The following is a 26798-nucleotide window of genomic DNA, read 5'->3' on the forward strand; positions in this document are numbered from 1 at the left end:
AGGCCAAGTTAGTTTATCTGGCGTTCAATATACTAGATACAGTTAGGCCTGCGTTTCATACATCTGGAATTAGCAAACTAATGTGCTGGGGTTGGGAAAACATATATGTACCCATACTAGAATCTGTCAAAGAAAGCGGTACTCACATATAACAGTCATTCCATCTGTAATCCATACAGTCAAAAGACTGAAAGTATTCCAGTGAGGGGATTTTGCTTATAAAAAATAATATATTTCATTGTGGTGCGAGTTGAATCGCAACAATGAAGAAAAATACTATTAAGGGACGAGGACGCGGTCGTGGTGGTGTCCGTGGAGCCTCTGTTGCTGGTAGAGGACGTGGCCGTTCGGCCCCAGGCGCACACAGTAGGGAACGAACTCCCTCAACTAGCCGGCAGAATGTACCGGAATATCTCGTGGGGCCCAATGCCGCTCTTAGGATGGTAAGGCCTGAGCAGGTACAGGCATTAATCGATTGGGTGGCCGACAGTGCTTCCAGCACGTTCACCACATGGTCTTCCACCCAGTCTTCTGCGGAAAGCGCACAGGTGGCACCTGAAAACCAAGCCCATCAGTCTGTCACATCACCCCCAAGCATATCAGGGAAACGGTCTGAGCCACAAGTTATGCAGCAGTCTCTTCTTCTGTTTGAAGACTCTGCTTCCAGGGTTTCCCAGGGGCGTCCACCTAGCCCTTCCCCAGTGGAGGAAGACATACCATGCACTGACGCACAACCACTTATGTCTCCAGATGAAGAGGACATGGGAATACCACCACAGCAGAGTCACCGACTCTCTGATGATGACGAAACACAGGTGCCCACTGCCGCGTCTTTTTGCAGTGTGCAGACTGAACAGGAGGAGGTCAGGGAGGGAGACTGGGTGGAAGACGATGCAGAGGACGATGAGGTCTTAGACCCCACATGGACTGAAGGTCGTGGCGATGACTTTCACAGTTCAGAGGAAGAGGTAGTGGTGAGACCGAGACAACAGCGAAGCCAAAGAGGGAGCAGGGGGCCAAAGCAGACGAGCCGCCGCCCCCAGAGTTCGCCTGCTACTGGACATCGCCAACAGGGACCCAGCCCCACAAAGGCAGCTTCAAAGAGTTCCCTGGCATGGCACTTCTTTAAACAATGTCCTACCGACAAGACCCGAGTGACTTGCACGCTCTGCCATCAGAGCCTGAGGCGAGGCATTAACGTTCTGAACCTCAGCACAACCTGCATGACCAGGCATCTACATGCAAAGCATGAACTGCAGTGGGGTACACACCTTAAAAACCAGGCACTCGCTGAGGCTCCCCCTGCTCCCTCTACCGCTGCTGCCTCGGCTTCCGCCTCGAGAGGAATGTTGCCACCTGCCGAGCAGCAAACAGAGGATGTGCCACCGACACCACCACCACCGCCACCGTCAACTAGCGTCTCCACTATATCACACAGCAGCGTTCAGCTCTCAATATCTCAAACCTTAGAGAGGAAGCGCAAATTCCCCCCGAGTCACCCTCGAGCCCTTGGCCTGAACGCCAGCATTTCTAAACTGCTGGCCTTTGAAATGCTGTCATTCCGGCTGGTGGACACAGATAGCTTCAAACAGCTGATGGCCATGGCTGTCCCGCAGTATGTGGTTCCCAGCCGCCACTACTTCTCCAAGACAGCCGTGCCTTCCCTGCACATGCAAGTGTCCGATAAAATCAAGTGTGCACTGCGCAACGCCATTTGTGGCAAGGTCCACCTAACCACAGATACGTGGACCAGTAAGCACGGCCAGGGACGCTATATCTCACTAACTGCACACTGGATGAATGTAGTGGCGGCTGGGCCCCCGGCGGACAGTTCCTTGGCGCACGTCCTTCCGCCCCCTAGGATCGCAGGGCATCATTCTCTGCCTCCTGTAGCCTCCTCCTCCTACTCGGCTTCCTCCTCCACTGCTTCCACCAGCTCATCCGGTCAGCCACACACCTTCACCACCAACTTCAGCACAGCCCGGGGTAAACGTCAGCAGGCCATTCTGAAACTCATATGTTTGGGGGACAGGCCCCACAGCGCAAAGGAGTTGTGGCGGGGTATTGAACAACAGACCGACGAGTGGTTTCTGCCGGTGGGCCTCAAGCCAGGCCTGGTGGTATGCGATAATGGGCGAAATCTCGTGGCAGCTCTGGGACTAGCCGGTTTGACGCACATCCCTTGCCTGGCGCATGTGCTGAACTTGGTGGTGCAGAGGTTCATTCACCACTACCCCAACATGTCAGAGCTGCTGCATAAAGTGCGGGCCGTCTGTGCGCGCTTCCGCCGTTCACATCCTGCCGCTGCTCGCCTGTCTGCGCTACAGCGGAACTTCGGCCTTCCCGCTCACCGCCTCATATGCGACGTGCCCACCCGGTGGAACTCCACCTTGCACATGCTGGAGAGACTGTGCGAGCAGCAGCAGGCCATAGTGGAGTTTCAGCTGCAGCACGCTCGCGTCAGTCGTACTGCCGAACAGCACCACTTCACCACCAATGATTGGGCCTCCATGCGAGACCTGTGTGCCCTGCTGCGCTGTTTCGAGTACTCCACCAACATGGCCAGTGGCGATGACACTGTTATCAGCGTTACAATACCACTTCTATGTCTCCTTGAGAAAACACTTAGGGCAATGATGTTAGAGGAGGTGGCCCAGGTGGAGGAGGAGGAGGAGGATGAGGGCTCGTTTCTAACACTTTCGGGCCAGTCTGTTCGAAGTGGCTCAGAGGGAGGTTTGTTTAAGCAGCAGAGGACAGGTTCACAAGTCGCCAGCCAAGGCACTGTACTGGAGGACGAGGAGGATGAGGAGGAGGAGGTGGAGGGGGACGAGGATGACGCAAGTTCACAGCGGGGTGGCAGCCCAGGCCCATCACTGGTGCGTGGCTGGGGGGATACGGTGGACGATGACGATACGCCTCCCACAGAGGACAGCTTGTCCTTACCCATGGGTAGCCTGGCCCACATGAGCGAATATATGCTCCAATGCCTGCGCAACGACAGCAGAGTTGCCCACGTTTTAACGTGTGCAGACTACTGGGTGGCCACCCTGCTGGATCCCCGGTATAAAGACAATGTGCCCACTTTAATTCCTGAACTGGAGCGCGACCGTAAGATGCGCGAGTACAAGCGCACGCTGATAGAGGCGCTCTTGAGAGCATTCCCACATGTCACAGGGGAACAGGTGGAAGGTGAAGGCAGAGGAGTGGCAAGAGGTCGCCAACGCAGCTGTGTCACGGCCAGCTCATCTGAGGGCAGGGTTAGCATGGCAGAAATGTGGAAAAGTTTTGTCTCCACGCCACAGCTATCTGCACCGACACCTGATACGGAACGTGTTAGCAGGAGGCAGCATTTCACTAACATGGTTGAACAGTATGTCTGCACACCCCTCCACATCCTGACGGATGGTTCGGCCCCATTCAACTACTGGGTTTCGAAATTGTCCACGTGGCCAGAGTTAGCATGTTATGCCTTGGAGGTGCTTTCCTGCCCGGCGGCCAGCGTTTTATCTGAACGCGTATTCAGCACGGCAGGGGGCGTCATTACTGACAAGCGCAGCCGCCTGTCCACAGCCAACGTGGACAAGCTGACCTTCATAAAGATGAACCGGGCATGGATCCCACAGGACCTGTCCCTCCCTTGTGCAGAGTAGTCCTTATTAACTGCCTAAAACATGTCTTGTTGTGCTACGGGCCACTTCTTTATTTGATACAAATTTTATGAAACCCACAGTTGAATGAAACTCTTCTCTGTCTGGGCGCCGGGGCCTAACCAGATGAAAGTGGCCGGTTAAACTAACGGGTGACATGAAGCCATAACCTCTGCCATGCTACCTCTGTCTTCTGTCTGGGTGCTGAGGCCTAAGTCAAATAAAGCGGTCTTCTGCTGTGCTGGGGGATATGAAGCTAATCTCTGACCTCTCTCCTCTGTCTGGGTCCAAAGGCCTAAATCACTGAAAGAGGCCTTCTCCTGTGGTGTGTGATATGATGCCAGAATATGTGCTGTGGGGCCTCTCTCCTCTTCCTGGGTGCAGGGGTCAAATAAACTAAATTGTGGCCTACTCCTGTGGTGGTTGATATGATGCCTGATTCTCTGATGTGGAACCTCTCTCCTCTGTTTGGGTGAAGGGGTCAAAGTAACTAAATGGTGGCTTCTCCTGTGGTGGCTGATATGATGCCAGAATATGTGCTGTGGTGCCTCTCTCCTCTTCCTGGGTGCAGGGGTCAAAGTAACTCAATGGTGGCTTCTCCTGTGGTGGCTGATATGATGCCAGAATATGTGCTGTGGTGCCTCTCTCCTCTGTCTGGGTCCAAAGGCCTAAATCACTGAAAGAGGCCTTCTCCTGTGGTGTGTGATATGATGCCTGAATATGTGCTGTGGGGCCTCTCTCCTCTTCCTGGGTGCAGGGGTCAAAGTAACTCAATGGTGGCTTCTCCTGTGGTGGTTAGTATGATGCCAGAATATGTGCTGTGGGGCCTCTCTCCTCTTCCTGGGTGCAGGGGTCAAAGTAACTCAATGGTGGCTTCTCCTGTGGTGGCTGATATGATGCCAGAATATGTGCTGTGGTGCCTCTCTCCTCTTCCTGGGTGCGGGGGTCAAAGTAACTCAATGGTGGCTTCTCCTGTGGTGGCTGATATGATGCCAGAATATGTGCTGTAGGGCCTCTCTCCCCTTCCTGGGTGCAGGGGTCAAAGTAACTCAATGGTGGCTTCTCCTGTGGTGGTTAGTATGATGCCAGAATATGTGCTGTGGGGCCTCTCTCCTCTTCCTGGGTGCAGGGGTCAAAATAACTCAATGGTGGCTTCTCCTGTGGTGGCTGATATGATGCCAGAATATGTGCTGTGGTGCCTCTCTCCTCTTCCTGGGTGCGGGGGTCAAAGTAACTCAATGGTGGCTTCTCCTGTGGTGGCTGATATGATGCCAGAATATGTGCTGTGGGGCCTCTCTCCTCTTCCTGGGTGCAGGGGTCAAAGTAACTCAATGGTGGCTTCTCCTGTGCTGATTGATATAAAGCTGATGGTTGTGCCATCTGACATGGTTGCCAGGGTCTGATTCAATGGGGGCCTACTCCTGTGGTGGGTGATCTAAATGCCTGATTCTCTGCTGTGAAACCTCTCTCCTCCGTCTGGGTGTAGGGGTCAAAGTCTTTCAAAGTCGCCTTCTCCTGTGCTGATTGATATGAAGCTGATGGTTGTGCCATCTGACATGGTTGCCGGGGTCCCATTAAATTGGGGCCTACTCCTGTGGTGGGTGATCTAAATGCCTGATTCTCTGCTTTGAAACCTCTCTCCTCCGTCCGGGTGTAGGGGTCAAAGTCTGTCAAAGTCGCCTTCTCCTGTGCTGATTGATATAAAGCTTATGCTTGTGCCATCTGACATGGTTGCCGGGGTCTGATTCAATGGTGGCCTACTCCTGTGGTGGGTGATCTAAATGCCTGATTCTCTGCTGTGTAACCTCTCTCCTCCGTCTGGGTGTAGGGGTCAAAGTAACTAAATGGTGGCCTACTCCTGTGGTGGGTGATATGATGCCTGGTTCTCTGCTGTGGGACCTCTCTCCTTTGTCTGGGTGCTGTGGTCAAAATAATAGTAAGTGACCTTCTCCATTGGTGGGTGACTTGAAGCCTGATTCTGTGCTATGGGACCTCACTCCAATTAATATTGTTTAATTTTTATTTATTTTATGTTAACTCATCATTTCCCTATCTACATTTGTTTGCAGGGGATTTAACTACATTTTGCTGCCTTTTGCAGCCCTCTAGCCCTTTCCGGGTGTGTTTTACAGCCTTTTTAGTGCCCAAAAGTTCGGGTCCCCATTGACTTCTATGGGGTTCGGGTTCGGGATGAAGTTCGGGTCGAGTTCGGATCCCGAACCCGAACATTTTTCGAAAGTTCGGCCGAACTCGTCGAACCCGAACATCCAGGTGTTCGCTCAACTCTACTTTTGTACCTATGACTCTTTATGCAGCAAATTTGATCTACCTAGGAGTTCATTCCATAGATTTCTGCAGATACGACATGCTTTGCAGACACATTTTGGTACGCCACAAGCTCAGAAAACCAAATTTCCCATGATTGGGGTAATCCGCTCCCAAGACCCCAAAGGGTTTATCTCAGGATTGTACACACATCTTCTGAATGCCAAATGTAAATTAGCTCCGTTAAAGGTTTTATCAAAATGGCGAACATTGATACCAGATCTAACTGATGAGGATATGGAAGATTTACTAGAATCTCCAGTTTTGGTATCCCCGGCCATAAACAATAAGTTCATACAATTATGTATAATTCATCAGGGGTATTTATCTCCTTGGCGATTATATAAAATGCGTGTACTCACACATTCTTGTTGTCACAGATGTTCCATGGAGGGTGCTGACTTTTGGCATCTGGTATGGATATGCTCATATATTCAGAGGTTTTGGACAAAAGTTACAGATTTTTTAAGTACTCTTATGGGGCGCTCAGTATCAATGGATCCTAAAATATGCATTTTTGGTATTTTAGATGAAGAGTTATGGGATCATTATGAGAGAATATTTTTGAGGGAAACCTTATTTTTGGCAAGAAAAGCAATAGCAATTAGGTGGATGGGAGAGAGAGGGCCTACTTTGACTCAATGGAAAAATCTAGTAAACACTGTCATCCCGTATGAAAATATTGTATACAAGAATAGGGGATGTGCCTTGAAGTCCAATAAAATATGGGAAAGATGGTGCTCTTCACCGCAGTCGATGTATACTAGGCAAGATCTTTCAAACTCTTTGGCGGAAGTTTTGAGATAAATGTATACTTATAGACTACATTAAAAATACTATAAGCTATCATAACAGTATTTGGAAATGTTTACCAAGTAACGCGATTGACCAACATGACATGTACAGATTGTATTTGAATTTGTGTTTTATTTTTACGGCACATACCGTTGTATGTACTCTGTATAATTTTATGTATTTTTTTATGCTCAATAAAAAGAATAAAAAAAATAAATAAATGTTACATTAGAGTATAAGACACTCAGTAAGGCCAAGTTAGACTGCTTGACCTTTTACTCCCAAAATCATATAACAGAATGTACTAATCCCCTAGGGAACAGAGGGATAAAACTTAACATTTAATACAAATGCTTCTAAAATAGGATTTTCCCCCCAAGACGTGGGGGAGATTGGGATTGCGCTATCCTTCAGCGTAAGACCCGCTGGATTTATTATTTAAAAACTATGGCCCCATTGGGCTTAAACGAGCAGCTGAACTTTAGTTGATATATATGAATCCCCTTCCTCCCGCCCCCCAACTCTACTTTCCTTCTTTATATTCCTTATCTTTAGTTTTTTAGTGGTAATCAGCAAGCTAGCTCCACCTGAGTTTGGTGTCTTCTCAAGCCTGCCTCTAAAAGTTCGGTCTATTTAATATCAATGATGTTACCAGGGGATCCCGCTTATTATGGGCCCCAAACGCTGCCTCTGTTATCTGAACTTACCATCAGATACTGTGGCCGCTAAGTATCTAGTCCAGCCCCCTGAATATACACACAACCGTTCCCACTATGGTCCGTACGTTTGTGGGCGTGGCGTGCTGCTGGCGCTGCGCTTCGGGGTCGGCCTTTGTCTGATCATGTGCGTAGTCACGTAATTTGTGGCGTCATCTGTGGCGCCGCATACCCTGGGACGCGGTGCTTCAGTATGCCGGCTCACTTCCTTGCGTTCCACAGGCCACGTGACTTCCTATAACTGGCGTCATGTGACCATAAGTAGGGCGGATCAGGAACACTGGCGCGAGACTCGGCACATTTAAAAGGCGCTGACAGGTAGGCACTCCTTGCTGACAGCCAAATTCGATTGCAGATATCCTAGGGTCAGACCTGGACTCTGGCAGGCATCACCCACTGGTGTGCCTGCATTTAAGCTAAGTGGGTTGCTGCGGTTATTCAGGGGTTCTGAGTCTGACTGACCAACCACCTGTGAATGTGTTGAATAACCTCTAGAAAATCCTCCCCTTACCATTTTTTATTCTGTAATGCAAGCCCCATCCATTGCCTTGACATTACACAAGTACATCTCCCCTGAAGAGTTCGCTGAATGAAACGTGACACGTTGGGAGTTACCTGAATAGGGTGTACTAGGGATTCCGCCCCCAACAGGGAAAGGTATCCGGACGGGGACGCCCCTTGTGGGGAAAGTACCTCATATAGACAGGTAGGGTATACCAGCCCCTTCTCCTTTTATAGGGCTTTCTAGGGCTTTTGGCACCCGATTCCTGTCTATGCAGGGGCGAATACATTGGCATGGATCCAGTATGGTTACACACCAGTAATGTCCATTGATGACACCAGCAACATCAGAGAGAATCTGCCATCCACCTCCACACCTGGGTGAGAACGTTCCTGTTTTGCCTATTACATTGTTGTTGTCACCATACTATGCATGTCTAGTTTAGGCCCTTTGGGCTGTCTTATGTTTGTTTGTATTAGAGGCCCTTCCTCTAGCGCCTACTATTTTAGAAGCATTTGTATTAAATGTTAAGTTTTACCCCTCTGTCCCCTAGGGGATTAGTACATTCTGCTACATTAGAGTATAAACAAAATATTTTTTTTTAATTAAATATGGTAATATCCATGTCTTATATTTGACATATAAGATGTTAAAGCTCCAGACACATATACATGTACCTACACCCCATGGTTCTCCTCAATTTTTGAATAACGTGTTCATTCTTGACACTTTAGTGGGCAAGAGTCAGCATGTGTACTCAGAATAGATTGTGGCTGTGCAGGCCCTGCAAGCTGCAAATGCACTGTGTGTTCAGACATATTTATATCATAGCCAACATTAACTTTTTCAGCAATTTGTACTACAGGCTGAGTGGAGAAATCTGTAGAAGATATGCAGCAGGCAGTGCAGTTGGCAGGGTAGAAGGGCTGTGAGGAGGATGAGAGTGGTAGCGGTACTGATAGAAGTAATAGTAGTTCATTCTTCCCTCAGGGTACTTCCTGATTCTCTGGGGCTCCTGCCAGCTGTTAATTGGGGTGCACTTAATGGATGTTTGGCAGGGTACCCTTTACTGAACAGATAATGGAAGTAATAGTTTGAACACCAGCAAAAAGCACAGTTTGGAAGTATGTTACATAGTAGGATTCTACCAATATTTGTGGATAGGCAGAATTGTAGTAGTAGTCCTTCTTGAGACTCCCTCAAGTATGCCATTCCATTCTCATTAACCCTTTATGCAATTTTCAGGCTAAGGGGTGCAGATTTTAGATTTGGATGACTAGTCTGTCTCAAAGTGGGGTCGGTGCTGGAGGCAATTTACCCTTTCCACAAGCTGTAAAGTGTTAATATCATAAAAGAGCAGTACCTAATTGTCCTTACATTTGTCTATTTTTACTGCTTCTATCATATCACCTTCAAGGACTGTCTGTTCACGTGTTGCCTAATATATGACACGCTGATAACCAGTGTTATTTGCTGCAGCTGTCAGTGGTTTTAATGTTATTTTGATTACTGTATAATTTGTTACATTTCATATTTATGCTAATTTGACAAATTTACGTTTTGCATTTTTTTGCAAATGAAAATATTTACTAATTGTTTTTTCAGAATTCACAATGTCGTAGTATGTCTTAAAATGTCCTTTAATGAAAAAAATAGTAGGATAAATAACAGCCAGAACATATTCCCCCTCAACAAAAATCAATGTTGAGCCCTTTGTGACATGTTGGATTTCAGGAAAAATAATTTCAACAGAATTCTAAGAACCCTTGTTCACTAAATGGGAGTTTTGAACTCTTAATATTGAATCTGCACTGGAAAATCTCATTTAAAGCCCAGCATGACACTCAGTTAGATAACTACATGAGACCCAGAGAGGTCACAGCAACTTGTTTAACTTTGACACCTAAGTCTTGAAATGAATGAGGAAAGATATCCCTCTTACATGCTGGCACGGTCAAAGGTGATGCAGAATTTCCCAAATAATTTCTGGTTGGCCTAATAGCTGGATTTGAAGATGATCGCGTGCTAAAACATAATAGAATTTGTCCATGTCATTCTATTTTAAGTACCAAACTGGCAAGAGCAAAATAACTAAAAAACAGCTGAGATTTAAATATATTGGTACTGTTGACTCTAGGTTTCAATTATCACAATGGAAAAGGCAAGTTCACGTTTGTTTGAATGGGCTCTTAGTACATTATACAGTAGAAAATATTTTCACAGATAACATTCATACTCATCATGCTACCCAGGGGTATGCATGCCATCTGTACAGCTGGCTTAGTATGCAAGTGGTAGTGTTTATCTCTCCTCGAGATGGCATTGATGAGACAGCTTTCTTTCTCTTAGATGACAGCTAATCTGCATATCCTTTACCCAGGGAGCATTTTGTGACCTATAAAAATCCCTGCACCTCCCTCTTTGCAAGAAGAAACACTGCCCATCAGACCTGTTTTAAACTAATTATTATGTCTATTGGGTGGCAACTAGAGATGAGAGAATTTCTCACAAATTTGATTTGGTCGGTTCGATGAATTTTCCGAAAAGATTCGATTAGATCCGAATTTATTTGTGACGAATCGCAATAAAAACAGCTATTTCCTGGCCGCAGAGAGCTGTAAAGTGGTGTAGAACACTGTATCTTGTAGTAGCACGCATAGGGAGTCTGCTTTGGTAGTGAAACAATACTGTGAGCCAGTATGACACGCAGATGACAAGCATCACTCTTAGAATCACTTCATACTTCACTCATTTGGTCAATTAAGGGACCAAAACTAAACAATAAGTGTGAACTATAAGTATTTGCTGGCTGCAAATATGAGCTGAAGGTTTTTCTGGTTTGCCTGCCATTAAAGTGAATGGGGCCTGCCGCGAACTTGCAGTTCGCAAACATTTGATCGCGTTCGCGAACCGTCCCATATTCGTCCATCACTAGAGGTGAGAGAGGTTCCTATTTTTATATTTGGTGGGAATGTACTGGGATCAATGATCGCATGCTAAAACATAATCAAATTTGTCCATGTCATTCTATTTTAAGTACCAAACTGACAAGAGCAAAATAACTAAAAAACAGCCGAGATTTAAATATATAGGTACTGTTGACTCTAGGTTAGAATTATCACAATGGAAAAGGCAAGTTCACGTTTGTTTGGATGGGCTCTTAGTACATTGTACAGTAGAAAATATTTTCACAGTTAACATTCATACTCATCATGCTACCCAGGGGTATGCATGCCATCTGTACAGCTGGCTTAGTATGCAAGTGGTAGTGTTTATCTCTCCTCGAGATGCCATTGATGAGACAGCTTTCTTTCTCTTAGATGACAGCTAATCTGCATATCCTTTACCCAGGGAGCATTTTGTGACCTATAAAAATCCCTGCACCTCCCTCTTTGCAAGAAGAAACACTGCCCATCAGACCTGTTTTAAACAAATTATTATGTCTATTGGGTGGCAACTAGAGATGAGAGAATTTCTAACAAATTTGATTTGGTCGGTTTGATGAATTTTCCGAAAAGATTCGATTCGATTCGAATTTATTTGTGACGAATTGCATTAAAAACAGCTGTTTCCTGGCTGCAGAGAGCCTGTATAGTGGTGTAGAACACTGTATCTTGCAGTAACACACATAGGAAGTTTGCTGTGATAGTGAAATAATACTGTGAGTCAGTATGACATGCAGATGACAGGCGTCACTCTTAGAATCACTTCATACTTCACTCATTTGGTCAATTAAGGGACCAAAACAAAACAATACGTTTTTTTTAACACAATTTTTATTTTAAAATACATGTAACAGCAAGTACATGGATCGCTCAGGTTATCCTAGCAGGCATAACTAAAAGTGGTAGATATACATCACGTATAGTGTAGGCATCAGATCATGTACATTTACCAAATCCACAAGATAACACTTCTTTTAGAGAACAATACCAACAAAAAGGAGGGGGGGGAGGGTGTTGATCCCGTCAGTTGAATTAAATTAGTTGTATGACGAGTAAGCACCTAGATCAAGGTCTCTGCAATTGAAGGCCTCTATATTTCAACCAGGGTTTCCATATATTTTTTAATTTGTGTGAGGAGTGAAGTTCCCAGTGAGCTTGTTGTTCAATCGGTAAAGTTGATCCCCTCTGTTTAGCCAGTGTGTTAGTGAGGGCGGTTCTTTCTGTTTCCATTGACTGGCTACTAATATTCGAGCAGAACCTAGTAATAATTGAATTAGATGTTTTTGCAGTTGGGTACCTTGTACCTCGGTCAATAAACCCAGTAGACACATCTTTGGTGATATTGGGAGGCGCAGTCCACTTAGTGCAGACAGCCTAGTACATATTTGCACCCAGAAATCATTATTCCCAGTACATTCCCACCAAATATAAAAATAGGAACCTCTCTCACCTCTAGTGATGGACGAATATGGGACGGTTCGAGAACGCGATCAAATGTTTGCGAACCGCAAGTTCGCGGCGGGCCCCATTCACTTTAATGGCAGGCAAACCAGAAAAACCTTCAGCTCATATTTGCAGCCAGCAAATACTTAGTAGTTCACACTTATTGTTTAGTTTTGGTCCCTTAATTGACCAAATGAGTGAAGTATGAAGTGATTCTAAGAGTGATGCTTGTCATCTGCGTGTCATACTGGCTCACAGTATTGTTTCACTACCAAAGCAGACTCCCTATGCGTGCTACTACAAGACACAGTGTTCTACACCACTTTACAGCTCTCTGCAGCCAGGAAATAGCTGTTTTTATTGCGATTCGTCACAAATAAATTCGGATCAAATCGAATCTTTTCGGAAAATTCATCGAACCGACCAAATCAAATTTGTGAGAAATTCTCTCATCTCTAGTTGCCACCCAATGGACATAATAATTTGTTTAAAACAGGTCTGATGGGCAGTGTTTCTTCTTGCAAAGAGGGAGGTGCAGGGATTTTTATAGGTCACAAAATGCTCCCTGGGTAAAGGATATGCAGATTAGCTGTCATCTAAGAATAGAAAGCTGTCTCATCAATGCCATCTCGAGGAGAGATAAACACTACCACTTGCATACTAAGCCAGCTGTACAGATGGCATGCATACCCCTGGGTAGCATGATGAGTATGAATGTTAACTGTGAAAATATTTTCTACTGTATAATGTACTAAGAGCCCATCCAAACAAACGTGAACTTGCCTTTTCCATTGTGATAATTGAAACCTAGAGTCAACAGTACCAATATATTTAAATCTCAGCTGTTTTTTAGTTATTTTGCTCTTGCCAGTTTGGTACTTAAAATAGAATGACATAGACAAATTCTATTATGTTTTAGCACGCGATCATCTTCAAATCCAGCTATTAGGCCAACCAGAAATTATTTGGGAAAGTCTGCATCACCTTTGACCGTGCCAGCATGTAAGAGGGATATCTTTCCCCATTCATTTCAAGACTTAGGTGTCAAAGTTAAACAAGTTGCTGTGACCTCTCTGGGTCTCATGTAGTTATCTAACCGAGTGTCATGCTGGGCTTTAAATGAGATTTTCCAGTGCAGATTCAATATTAAGAGTTCAAAACTCCCATTTAGTGAACAAGGGTTCTTAGAATTCTGTTGAAATTATTTTTCCTGAAATCCAACATGTCACAAAGGGCTCAACATTTGTACCTTTGTGGTAAACCAAAGGGGCTTGCCTATTGATTTTTGTTGAGGGGGAATATGTTCTGGCTGTTATTTATCCTACTTTTTTTTTCATTACAGGTCAATGTTAGCTCTAGGTATAAAGAACCATGCAGAGGCCCAAGAACCTACTATAGCATGAAAGAACACACTCCTTTTACACCGTCGTCAGATGATTCCGCATAGAAGTCTACAGAACATTTTCTATTAAAAGCTTATACAAGTCGAGCCTCCCGACAGAGTGGAGAGGGTGTCAGCAGTAAGTTTGTGTTGATGTCACAGACTTTTTTGTCCTTCCTCTGATCCGTCAGAACAATAACCCCCAAAAAACTGATCCTGTCTGTTGTGCATCCGCCTTCCCTCGGTCAGCATTTGGTCAGTAATCCATCAGAATTGCTAAAGCCAAAAAACAGGAGTTGATCCAAAACAGAGATGAAACATGAGTGGAATCTTTGCATGTGTTCTGTGTTTTTTTACCCACTCCTGCTTTTGGCATCCAAATCATAAGCCAATTCTGATGCAAAATTGGGACCATGTCATGCAGGCCTTACAGCTGCTACATAGACAGGATCCATTGTGTGACTCATTTTTTCTTCCTTCTTACAGATCAGATGAAAGGTCAAATAAATGATGATGTCAACCAGGCCAAAAAGAGTGGAGAAGTGGCAGCAACATGAGGAGACCACAGAGTGGTGAGGTGGCAGCAGCATGAGGACACCACTGAGTGTTGAGGTGGCAGCAGCATGAGGAGAACACAGATTAGTGATGTGGCAGCAGCACGAGGAGACCACAGAGTGACTCAGTGACAGAGTGAGAAGGTGGCAGTGTTTTGGATCTGGTCAAGCTGCCAGTTCGGTTGACGTACTGCTCCAAATCAATGTTAAATGAATATGTGCACGGAAAGATCAAACTGAGACACACACAGCTGGGGGTCAATGCAAGATCTCTGGTTTATTGCAGAACAGCAGACAGTATATAGGACAGCAAATATAGAATAGGAAGGAGTGGGGGGTGTAAGGAGGCGTATATCTTTTCTATTGGCTATGAACTCTGTATTTTCTGCCACATCTGTGTGCAAGAGGAAGTCCACCCCTCCCCCCTTACAGATGGGTGAAGCCATTATTCTTTGTTTTCTTGCTTGAGTTGAACAGAAACTGTTTTGAGGCACATAATAAAGCTGAAAGTAAGACTCTTGTTCTAGGCGTTGGCTGGGTGCCTGGCGGCCACTTAAGCTAAAGTATAGTTCTCAACAAGCAAGTATCCATTTTGTCTCAATATTCCATAACAGCAGCAGCATGAGGAGACCACAGAGTGGAACATTGACATACAGTGAGGTCCATAAATATTTGGACATCAACACAATTCTAACAATTTTGGCTCTACACACCACCACAATGGATTTGAAATTAAACAAACAAGATGTGCTTTAACTGTAGACTGTCAGCTTCAGGGTAACGGTGTAGGAATTAAAACAGTTTGCATATGTGCCTCCCATTTGTTAAGGGACCAAAAGTAATGGGACAGAATAATAATCATAAATCAAACTTTCACTTTTTAATACTTGGTTGCAAATCCTTTGCAGTCAATTACAGCCTTAAGTCTGGAACGCATAGACATCCCCAGACGCTGGGTTTTATCCCTGGTGATGCTCTGCCAGGCCTCTACTGCAACTGTCTTCAGTTCCTGCTTGCTCTTGGGGCATTTTCCCTTCAGTTTTGTCTTCAGCAAGTGAAATGCATGCTCAATTGGATTCAGGTCAGGTGATTGACTTGGCCATTGCATAACATTCCACTTCTTTCCCTTAAAAAACTCTTTGGTTCCTTTTGCAGTATGCTTTGGGTCATTGTCCATCTTCTCTGTGAAGTGCCATTCAATGAGCTCTGAAGAATTTGGCTTAATATGAGCAGATAATATTGCCCAAAACACTTCAGAATTCATCCTGCTGCTTTTGTCAGCAGTCACATAATCAATAAATTCAAGAGAACCAGTTCCATTGGCAGCCATACATGCCCACGCCATGACACTACCACCACCATTCTTCACTGATGAGGTGGTATGCATAGGATCATGAACAGTTCCTTTCCTTCTCCATACTCTTCCCTTCCCATCAGTCTGGTACAAGTTGATCTTGGTCTCATCTGTCCATAGGATGTTGTTCCAGAACTGTGAAGGCTTTTTTAGATGTCATTTGGCAAACTCTAATCTGGCCTTCCTGTTTTTGAGGATCACCAACGGTTTACATCTTGTGGTGAACCCTCTGTATTCACTCTGGTGAAGTCTTCTCTTGATTGTTGACTTTGACACACATACACCTACCTCCTGGAGAGTGTTCTTGATCTGGCCAACTGTTGTGAAGGGTGTTTTCTTCACCAGGGAAAGAATTCTTCGGTCATCCACCACAGTTGTTTTCCGTGGTCTTCCGGGTCTTTTGGTGTTGCTGAGCTCACCAGTGCGTTCCTTCTTTTTAAGAATGTTCCAAACAGTTGTTTTGGCCACGCCTAAAGTTTTTGCTATTTCTCTGATGGGTTTGTTTTGTTTTTCAGCCTAATGATGGCTTGCTTCACTAATAGTGACAGCTCTTTGGATCTCATCTTGAGAGATGACAGCAATAGATTCCAAATGCAAATAGCACACTTGAAATGAACTCTGGACCTTTTATCTGCTCATTGTAATTGGGATAATGAGGGAATAACACACACCTGGCCATAGCCAGGCCAACAGCTGAGAAGCCAATTGTCCCATTACTTTTTGTCCCTTAACAAGTGGGAGGCACATATGAAAACTGTTGTAATTCCTACACCGTTCACCTGATTTGGATGTAAATAACCTCAAATTAAAGCTTACGGTCTGCAGTTAAAGCACATCTTGTTTGTTTAATTTCAAATCCATTGTGGTGGTGCATATAGCCAAAAATGTTAGAATTGTGTCAATGTCCCAATATTTATGGACCTGACTGTAGTGTTGAGGTAGCAGCAGCATGAGGAGACCACAGAGTGGATAGGTGACAGCATCATGAGGAGACTACAGAGTGGTGAGGTGGCAGCAGCATGAGGACACCACAGAGTGTTCAGGTGGCAGCAGCATGAGGAGACCACAGAGTAGTGATGTGGCAGCAGCATGAGGAGACCACAGAGTAGAGAAGTGGCAGCAGCATGAGGAGACCACAGAGTAGTGATGTGGCAGCAGCATGAGGAGACCACAGAGTGGCCCAGTGACATTGTGTTGAGATGGCAGCAGCATGAGAGGACCACAGAGTGGCACAGTGACATAGTGGGGGTTGGGGGCCAATACCAGTACCATCTGAAGATGGTGGCTGGCAGTAGGAGCACCTGGCATCAGGTGTTGCATCAGGCGGGTGGAAGCATCAGAATAGTAGTTGAAGAAGGTAGCCAGAAGAAACAGGCCTCTTTTGTCAAAGTGCAGGTGTGGCACCATGGATGATCTAGTCTGATGCAACAGGCACTGGTGTTTGAAAATCCTGGCTGATCCACGTCTGATTCATCTTCACAAAGGTCAGTTTCTTCACCCGCTCTGATGCCACACTGCTAGTCGGGCAGGAAAGCTTGTCCAGGGAAAACTCGGCTAGTTGCGGCCACAAATTGTGTTTGACTGCCCAGTAGTCCAGGGGATCCAAGTATGCCCCAACCTGCTGGTTTCAGTTCCGCTCTATATCTAGCTGCTGCTGAGTAATTTCTCCAGTAGGCAGGTGAATAAAACTACTCATCAGCAACTCTAGACTTAAGTTGTTACTGCTCCTGAAGCCCCCCCCCAACAGCCATGGCAGTGGATTGTGAGGGCAGAGGGCGCTCCAGGTCAGACCTGCGTGAGGATGGGCAATGGCGCACATAGGAAGTGGCCAACTGACTGCATAGGATGTCTCTATAGTAGTTCAGTTTGTCCTCCCTCTCAGCCCCCATAAACAATGGCCCCCATTTTGGACTGTTAGCAAGGGTCTAACAAGGTGGAGAGCCAGTAGTCATCCCTCTGGCGAATGGTGACAATTCGGATGTCACTACGCAAGCAAGTAAGCATGCATCGGGCCATTTGTGCAAGTGACGGATGGACTCCCTGCCTCAATATCCACTGCATACGCCACAGTGTGTCTGGGTCCTCTGCCTCCTCTCCCTCATCGCTGTGTAGCTCCTCTGGCTGCTCCTGTGCCTCCTCTTCTGTCACCTGTGTAGAAAAACAACCCATTTTCGCTACACATTGCTTGTGCTCCAATGTCCTCCTCCTGCTCCTCCTCCTCCTCTAGTTCAGCCCCCACAGGGCTCATGTGGCCATGAGATGTAGTCGCCACATCTTCTGTCCCCTGGCCAGCCAGATTTAGCAACATCTGTTCCAGGACATGAATCAGTGGACTGACGTTGTTCCCCCTGTAGTCCTGGCGACTGACAAATAAAGTGGCCTCCTCAAAGGCCCAAGCAAACGACAGGTGTCAAGCATGAGCTGCCACTGGCTAACATCTAGGTTACATAGGGGAGTATCTCTGTCCACCTGTATCATCAAGAAATCATTTATGCCCTTTCTCTGTTCATATAATCGGTCCAACATATGGAGGGTGGAATTCCAATGGTGGAAACATCGCAAATCAGCCTATGATGGGGAATGCTGTTCTGCAGCTTCAGCTTAAGGAGGGTTTGCTTTGCAGTGTACGAGTGGCTGAAGTGCATGCAAAGTTTCCTGGCCATTTTCAGGATGTTTTGCAGATTAGCGGAAGACTTCAGGAACCGCTTTACAACCAGATTGACCACGTGCGCCATGCAGGGCGCATGGCTCAGCCCTCCTTGACGTAGAACCGACACCATGCTCTTCCTGTTGTCGGTCACCATGTTTCCAATTTTGAGTTGTCGAGGAGAAAGACAGGATTAGATTTTTTTTATAAAGGACGCGGAGCAGTTCCTCCCCTGTGTGACTCAGTTCGCCCAGGCAAACTAGGTGCAGGACAGCATGACACCGCCGTGCCCTGCACATGTGGCATGCTGGAAGGGCACTGTGAATTGTCCCTGCAGTGGAGGCTGAGGACGCGGTGGAGGCAGAGGTGGACTCGCAGAATTAACGGCGTGAGAACATGGAGGTGGAAGCAGCATCGCCTGGCCAAGTTGCTGGTTTGGCTGGGCAGGAACCACATTTACTCAGTGGGCCGTAAAAGACATATCTTGTCCTTGACTTGTTACAACTCCACACATCGACGCTACTGTGCACTTTGTCAGACACCGACAGGCTTAAAGACTGGCCCACCTTCTGTTCTACATATGTGTGCAGGGCTGGTACTTGGCAAAGAAATGACGGCTCGGGACTCTCCACCTCGGCTCGGCACAGCTTGGAAGAGAGGGACTGTAGCACCAACAACTTGGCCAGGAGCACGTTCAGCTTCTGCGCCTTTGGATCAGTGCACTCATACTGTTCTCTCTTGGCAATCGCTTCGGTGATTGATTGCTGATGGAATGACTGATGAGGAGTAGGAGGTGCAGGAGCTTCAGGACCAGCATATGATGGGAAGGACAGACAGCTCCCTTCGTCTGAGGTGGTGGAGCCTTGACTGCATGATATTGGGTGCTTGCCACTGGGTGATGCAGCGGTTGCTGTGGCAGGCTAGACCACCACATCAAAGCCACTGTTCTCCCAGGCCACTTTATGGTGGCATTTCACCTTCTGCCCACAAATCCAGAAAATGGCCATGTTCACCTCCCAGCCTAACAAAAAATTGACACACCGCCGAGTATGGCATTATCCCCCCAACACTCTGTACTGACTGCTTGCTATCGCTGCCTCCGTGAACCCCTGCACTGCTACTTCCCGGGCAGGTAGTCTCCTGTGAAGTGGGCGGTCTTCCTTGGGCATGTTTGTCTTCCGACCTCCCACTGCTGCCACCCTGCTGAGTCCCTGCCATGCTACCACCTTGCTGGCTCAGCCACTGCCTCATGCGCAAGCTGCCACCCTCTTCTCCTGATGATGATGATGATGATGATGATGATGAAGGCCCTTCTTCACCCCTCTCCCAAGTGCGATTAGTTTCATCATCATCCACTACTGTCTGCCTGTCACTGATGTCCCCCTCAATGGTCTCAGGGCCAGGATCCTGACCGCTCGCAACATCAGCTCCCACGCGACTCTCATCATCACTACTTGCCCGCCTAGCGGCGGAAGAGGTGGATTTCTCCTCCAGATCTTGGCTGGGCAGTAGCTACTGACTGTCCTTTAGTAGTTCATCTTCGCTTAAATGTGCAGTGGAGACTACGGCATATAATACTTCTCTAGCAGAGGGAACAGAAAAGGACAAAGGAAGGTTGAGGACAGGTGAGGGCACCTATGCCAAATAAGCGTTGTGTCTGAAGAACCCACCGACTCTTGGCTGGGGGTGTCTGATTTTACTTGCGATGAAGTAGAAGACCGAATCAACCATTCAAGAACAGCTGGGTTGCTGGTCAAGACACAACCGTTAGATGACACTGGGAGCTCAGGCCTCTCGCTAAGACTCCTGCTGCCACCCCCCCCCCATCTTCTTACTTCTTATGCTGCCTGTGACACAAAAATTTTGGCCCCTGCCTAATCCCTTTCAAGGGCCTGTCATTTGTCTGTCTGAAATACTGTTAGATAAAATAATTAAATTTAAAAGGAAAGTAATACACCCCAAAAAAGCTGCAGAACAATGTAACTTGACTGCAGAGCGGCAAATAAAACGTTTTTTTTTTTTCCACTAATATACCCCAAAAAAGGCCGTAGTACAATGTTACTGCAAACAGCAAATATTATGAACTTTTATACTATTAAAACACCCCCAAAAAAGTGTATAGTACAATGTAACTGCACCGCAGAACCGCAAATAAGAAATACTTTTTTTACACTTATACACCCCAAAAAAGGCCGTAGTACAATGTAACTGCAACGCAGAACGGTAAATAATACGTACTTTTTTTACTATTAAAACACCCCCAAAAAGTGTATAGTACAATGTAACTTCACTGCAGAACCGCAAATAAGACTTTTTTTACACTTATACACCCCAAAAAAGGCTGTAGTACAAAGTAACTGCATCTTAGAACGCCAAATAAGATGTCATTTTTTTTACACTTACACATTCCAAAAAGGCTGAAGTACAAAGTAACTGCACCGCAGAACAACAAATAAGACATACTTTTTTTTACATTTATACACCCCCAAAAAAGCTGTAGAACAATGCAACTGCAACGAAGAACGGCAAATAAGATGTCCTTTTTTAACACTAATACATCCCAAAAGAAACTGTAGAACAATTTAAATGCACTGCAGAACGATTAATATAAAGTACATATATTTCCTATAAATACACACTGCAACACAGCACTTGCACCCCAATAACAAAAAAGGTTTGTTGGAATTACAGAGGTATCATCTACTGCAAACCTAAAAGCAGCAGTATAATAGCAATTTGGATCCCCAATAAGTGCATCAAGGTGTAATAGAACCGCTGCTATTACCCAGGCTGTACAGTCTCCTATTGCACCCTATTCTCTTTTTATAGACTGGATGATGCCCCCCTATGCCTTCCCTACAATTTGAATAATCTTTCCCTGAACTTGTAAATAATTTTTTCAGCACAATAAAGTATTTTCTAACAATGTCCCTAGTGCCTGATGACGTCTCTCCCTGCACTAAGCAAACTGTAAAATGCAGAATCCAAAATGGCTGAGGGTATTTATAGGGCTATGACATCATAGGGGCTGGCTGGCTGCTGATTGGCTGCAAGCACGGCATTGTGGGTGATCCCTCATTCCCAGAGTTCTTTGCTCCATGTCCTAACATGTGCAGCAGCCATTTTAGGAAAAAATGTCATTCGTTACCACGAAACACGAGGAAATTCGGCTTCGGTGCGAATAAAATTTTTCCTGAAATTCTGATCGAATTCCATTTCCTCAGATTCATCTTTCTCATCTCTAAGGCTACATGCACACAAACATGGTTTTGTTCCGCATCCTAGACGCATTTTTAGCAGCTCGGGTGCGGACCCATTCACTTCAATGCCATAGCCCCGCAAAGAAAATTGAACATGTCCTGTTCTTGTCCGTTTTGAAGACAAGGATAGGCATTGTTACAATGGATCCGCAAAAAAAAAACGGATGCCATATGGACGTCATCCGTTTTTTTGGCGGATCTGCAATTTTTGGACTGCAAAACACATACGGTCGTGTGCATCTAGCCTAATACTGTTGTCTCTTTCATCAATCGCTTTGGTGATCGATTGCTGACAGAATGACTGACGAGGAGGAGGAGCAGGATCAATAGAATCAGTAGATGATGGGAAGGACAGACAGCTTCCTTCTGCTGAGGTGGTGGAGCCTTAACTGCTTGAAATCTGGTGCGTGCCACTGGGTTATGTAGTGGTTGCTGTGGCAGACTGAACCACCACATCGGAGCCACGGTTCTCCCAGGACACTATATGGTGATGCTGCATTTGTTGATGCAGGGCCGTGGTGCCAACATTGGCACCCTGGCCACGCTTCACCTTCTACCCACAGATTCTACAAATTGCTATGTTCACCTCCTCTGCCGGCTTAATAAAAAACTTTCACACAACCAAATAGGTGATTTTACCCCCAACACTAAGCACTGACTGACTGCTACAGCCGTTGCCTCCGTGGATCCATGCACAACTACTTCCCGGGCAGGTAAGCTCCTGTGAAGCTGGTGGCCTACCTTGGGCACGTTTGGCTACCGACCTTCCACTGCTGCCACCCTGATGACTTACAGCCACGCTAGCGACTTGCTGGCTCCGCCGCTGCCTAACGGGCAAGCTGCCACCCTCTTCTCCCAATGATGATGAAGCCTCTTCGTCATCCAGCTCCCAAGTGCGATCAGCTACATCATCATCGTCGAGTACTGTCTGCACGTCACTGATGTCCTCCTCAACCGTCTCTGGGTCAGGAGCCTGACCGCTCTCAACACCAGCTCCCATGCCACTCTCCTCATCACTACTTGCCTGCCTAGTGGAGGAAGCGGTGCATGTCTCATCTTGGCTTGCCACATCTTGGCTTGCCAGTAGCTGCTAATTGTCTTCTAGTAGCTCGTCCTCACTGTATAGTGGAGCTGAGCCCACAGCATACAATACTTCTCTGGTTGAGGGAACAGAAAAAGATAGAGGCGGGTTAAGGACAGGTGAGGGCACAGGGCCTACTCCCGGGCCATGCCAACTAATGGTTGTGTCTGACAAACTCACTGACTCTTGGCTGGGGGTGTCTGATGTCACTTGCGATAAAGTCGAAGATCGACTCAAACATTCAAGAACTGCTGGGTTGCTGGTCAAGACATGACCGCTAGCTGACACTGGGAGCTCAGGCCTCTCAAAGTGACCCCTGCTGCCATGGCCCCTTACTCTGCTGCGACCTGTACCTACGCAAGAAACATTTAGGCCTCTGCCACTCCCTTGTGCAGGGCCTGGCACTTCTCTTTATGACATACTGTTAGGTCAAATAAATAAATAAAAAGGAAATTAAAACACTCCAAAAAAGTGTAATTTTCTCACTTCACCACACAACAGCTAATAAGCCCTTCCCCCCCCCCACAAATTCACACAAAAAAGGGCTTTAGAACATATAACTGCACCACTGAACCGCAAATATATTTTTCTTTTGCCACTAATAAACACCACAAAAGGCTTTAGAACATATAACTGCACCTCTAAAAGGCAAATATATTTTTTCTTTTTCCACTAATACACGCCACAAAAGGCTTTAGAACATATAACTGCACTGCTAAACGACAAATATATTTTTTCTTTTTCCACTAATACATGTCACAAAAGTCTTTAGAACATATAACTGCACCGCTGAACGTCACTAATACACCAAATCACTGAATAAAGTGGCCTAAATGGGAGGAAGTGCTCAGAACCCCAAATACTGTATTTATAACCGGGGGAGAAAATCCTCCTCATGTGGTCCGTTGCTAACGGCAATCCCCAGCAAAAATGCATACAATGGAAAATGCTGACAATGAACCACATGTGCCACAACAACATTCTACACAAAAAGTAATACATGTGTGGATGAGACTAGAAGAATAGATAAATCACTGCAAAAGGTGCACTACAACAATATGCAAATGATAATATATAGCTAAACCCTCACGCTGGTGTTAAAATGAGATTTTAGCCAATATATTCCGGTCAAGAACATACCGGAGCCCGCACACCCTGTCAAGGTATCTCAGTGTAGCTCGGGACCTAACACTAACCTACCTGTAGCGCGTAAACACTGTCTGATAGGTGCCAAAGTCCGACTCACAGCCAAAACGCCCAAAAACCTCCAAAGTAGGATCACAAATACAATGGGAGGAGGGAGGAGGCTGTGAGCCCCAACTATAACAGGCTAACAGGCTCATGTGACATGTGACACGGACTGCCAGGTGCACCAGAATGTTACCAAATATGAAAAAACGGCACATTCCATACATATAACAAAACCAAATCACTGAATAAAGTGGCCTAAATGGGAGGAAGTGCTCAGAACCCCAAATACTGTAGCGTATTTATAACCGGGGGAGCAAATCCTCCTCAAGGGGTCCGTTGCTAACGGCAATCCCCAGCAAAAATGCATACAATGGAGGATGCCGGCAACAGACCATATGTGCCACAACAACATCCTACACAAAAATGGATACATGTGTGGATGAGACTATAAGAATAGATAAATCATGCCACTAATACACGCCACGAAAGGCTTTAGAACATATAACTGCACTGCTGAGCGGTAAATATATATTTTCCTTTTCCACTAATACACGCCACAATAGGTTTTAGAACATATAACTGCACCGATGAACAGCAAATATATTGCTTATCCAAGCCATTCTGTGATTGTTTTCTCGTGACACATTGTACTTCATCATAGTGGTACATTTCAGTCAATATAAATCACCTTTATTTATTTAATAAAATGCTTCATTTACAGATAATTTGGAAAAATTCACAATTTCCTAGATTTAATTTCTCTCTTTTTAAGGCCGTCCACAAAAAATGGATTCACAAAAAATACGGATGACGCCCATATGCATTCCGTATTTTGAGGAACGGACCAGCTGGCCCCTAATAGAACAGTTCTATCCTTGTCCGTAATGCGGACATGTTCTATTTTTTTGCGGAAAGGAAATATGGACATATGGAAATGGAATGCACACAGAGTAACTTTCGTTTTTTTGTGGACCCATTGAAATGAATAGTTCCGTATACGGTCTGCAAAAAAAAATGGAACGGACATGGAAAGAAAATACGTTAGTGTGCATGAGCCCTAAGGCAGATAGTAATACATCACAAAATAGTTATTAATTAACATTCCATATATATCTACTTTATGTTTGCACAATTTTGTAGATGTCATTTTATTTTTATTTTTTGTGATGTTGGAAGGCTTGGAATTTTAAGAGCATTTCTTAACATTTTTAAGAAAATTTCAAAACCATTTTTTTAAGGACCAGTTCAGTTCTGAAGTCACTTTGTGACTTACATAGTGGAAACCACCCATAAATGACCCCAATTTAGAAACTACACCCCTCAAGCTATTCAAAACTGATTTTACAAACTTTGTTAACCCTTTATTTATTCCACAGGAATTAAAGGAAAATGGAGATGACATTTAAAAATTTTACTTTTTTGGCAGATTTTCAATTTTAATAATTTTTTTCCTGTAACACTTTAAGGGTTAACAGCCAAACAAAACTCTAAATCTATTACTCTGATTAAGCGATTTACAGAAACACCCCACATGTGGTGGTAAACTTCTGTATGGGCGCATAGCAGGGCACAGAAAAAAAAGAGCACCATATGGTTTTTGGAGAGCAGATTTTGCTGGACTGGTTTGTAAACACCATGTCCCATTTGAAGCCCCCCTGATGCACCCCCAAAGTAGAAACAACCAAAAAGTGACCCCATTTTGGAAACTAAGGGATAAAAAAAAAATAGATTTTTCCATGGCTAAATGTTCGATTTCAGATGTCTCATGATGGAGCGGAGGACAAGGAAGAGTCTTAGTAGGGAGATAGTGATAATGATAACATGGTCAATGTATTGCTTGGAGGTGTGGGTTGGCTGCAATGAAGAGGACCAGGAGAAGGAGGACAGACTTGATCTGATTGGGAATGCTGGCCAGTTTTATTTTCCCAAAGGATCAGGTGATCATGTGCTGCAATAGAGCTCTGGTACCTACGATTGTGTTGGAACGCCCACGCCCATGGCTTATTTTCATTTTGCTGATCTTGCACACTGCTATGGTTTTGTGGCCTGCCTTGTTGAGAAAAAAAAGCCACAGGAGAGTTGCTACAGGCAGCTGAGCTTGGCTTAGGTCTGGCACATTGTGGGAAAAACCCATCCACAGTGTCAGTGGCATCACCATTTCCCAAAGTAGGCACAGCTCTGGCTGTTCTTTGGAAGGTATGTCACCTCTGCTCTTTATTGCTCCTGCAGCTGCCAACACTGTCCTCCTCTAATGTTATCTCCTCCTCAGAACTATGATTGCTAGGTCCTGTCCAGTACATCATTGGAGTCCTCACTCTCCCTGCTGCTTTTATCAGACTATGAAATATCACGGTGGGCCCTTTGGCCCCCGTTGCCTGCTATGCAATTGCCTCAACTGCCACTGCCGCTGGTCCCCAGTGTCATTGCTGCCTTTGCCATTAACACAGCTATGCATGGAGTCTACAGCCTCCTCCTGAACCTCTTCCTGCATAAGGTGTAATAAAAGGAATTGAATTTGATCCATTGGAGTGCCATGGCTTCTCTATTTATCGTTGGCAACTGCGGGAACCCCTGGACTGGGATCCAACGCTGCAGGCACCACCACGCATTGGAATTACTGAAGCAACAGTGAGTAGTGCTGGCCTATTTATTATATTATGCTCTCACATAAGTTATCAGAGAGATTCTCTTGGCTTTCTGCTGCAGGGCGTGATAGGATTTTCTTGCCACACAGCTAAATTTAAGGCATCCCACTAGGAAGGGGCAGTGAAGATTGAGAGGACTACACTGAAAGCCTTCTCTGTGGCTGCAAGGAGGGAGAGCAAGAGAAACGCTGTGACCCCTGGCTCCATTGCACAATGTCAGACTCAGAAATCACCTCCACCTCATCCTCCTGTGACTGAGAGGAATTTGCCATCCAATCCATAATCTTGTACTCTTTCTCTTCAATGAAAATG

Source organism: Bufo bufo, chromosome 3, assembly GCF_905171765.1.
Source record: "Bufo bufo chromosome 3, aBufBuf1.1, whole genome shotgun sequence".
Taxonomy (NCBI): Eukaryota; Metazoa; Chordata; class Amphibia; order Anura; family Bufonidae; genus Bufo; species Bufo bufo.